Below are 911 nucleotides of genomic sequence, written 5' to 3'. Positions count from 1 at the left end.
GAGGGAGGGAGTTATTGGTAGTAAGAAAAGGAAATACCGAGTTTTTGTAAAGTAGAACAAGCATTGTACACACGGGGCTTACTAGAGGAACGGAACGGGTCGCCAAAAACACGTAAAACACGTCAACCCCCGGTCACCGACCCGCGCACATACGGATTCATAAGGGATAAACTACACCGAGCCAGCTGCACCGCTGACCCAGTGGGGGGAAGCCCGCCAACCCTTCACCGGAACACGGTCCCGCGACAGACCCCCCAAGCGGCCCCCCCCCCTCTCCCTCATTACCCCCTTTATCCATCTCCCCCTTGCCCCCCTACCCCCCCCCCCCCCCCCCTTACCTCATCCCCTGTCACCCCCCCTACCCCTACCCATCGGACCCTCTCCCTCTCCCCTTCAACATCCGGCCCCCCCTTTCACCCGCCCTCCCGTCCCTCTCCCCTCCCCCTACACCCGACCCCACACCCCCCCCCTCCCCCTTCAACCCCCCCCCCCCCACCCCTCCCCCCTCCCCTCCTTGTCACCCGTCATACCCACTCCCGCCCAGTTGAACAACGTTCTACACCGCCCGCTCCGCCCCCGGTCACCCTGGCACAATCCCCCTTCACTCGCGACGCCCTTGCCCCCCTCTACCTCCACCACACCCTTCACCCGGACACACCCCTCCCTCTCCCTCCGCCCTCCCCCCAGGACCGGGGTCCACTCCCTTCCCTCCCCCTGCACCGTCACCCGTTTTACCTGCGACCCTCTCCCGTCCCTCCCCCCGTTTATCACCCGTCACGCCCTCCCCCCTCTACCAACCCATATCTCACCCCTCCCCCCCCCCCTCTCCCCTTCACAGCCGCAGTCACCGGACACCCTCCCTATACTCCCCTCTCCCAACCCCCTTCACCTCCCCCCTCCCTCTTCCCCTT

The sequence above is a fragment of the Penaeus japonicus genome, unplaced genomic scaffold (assembly GCF_977035675.1).
Source record: "Penaeus japonicus unplaced genomic scaffold, GWHDUDI00000001_assembly GWHDUDI00000019, whole genome shotgun sequence".
Lineage (NCBI taxonomy): Eukaryota > Metazoa > Arthropoda > Malacostraca > Decapoda > Penaeidae > Penaeus > Penaeus japonicus.
Note: the sequence above shows the minus strand (reverse complement) of the source record.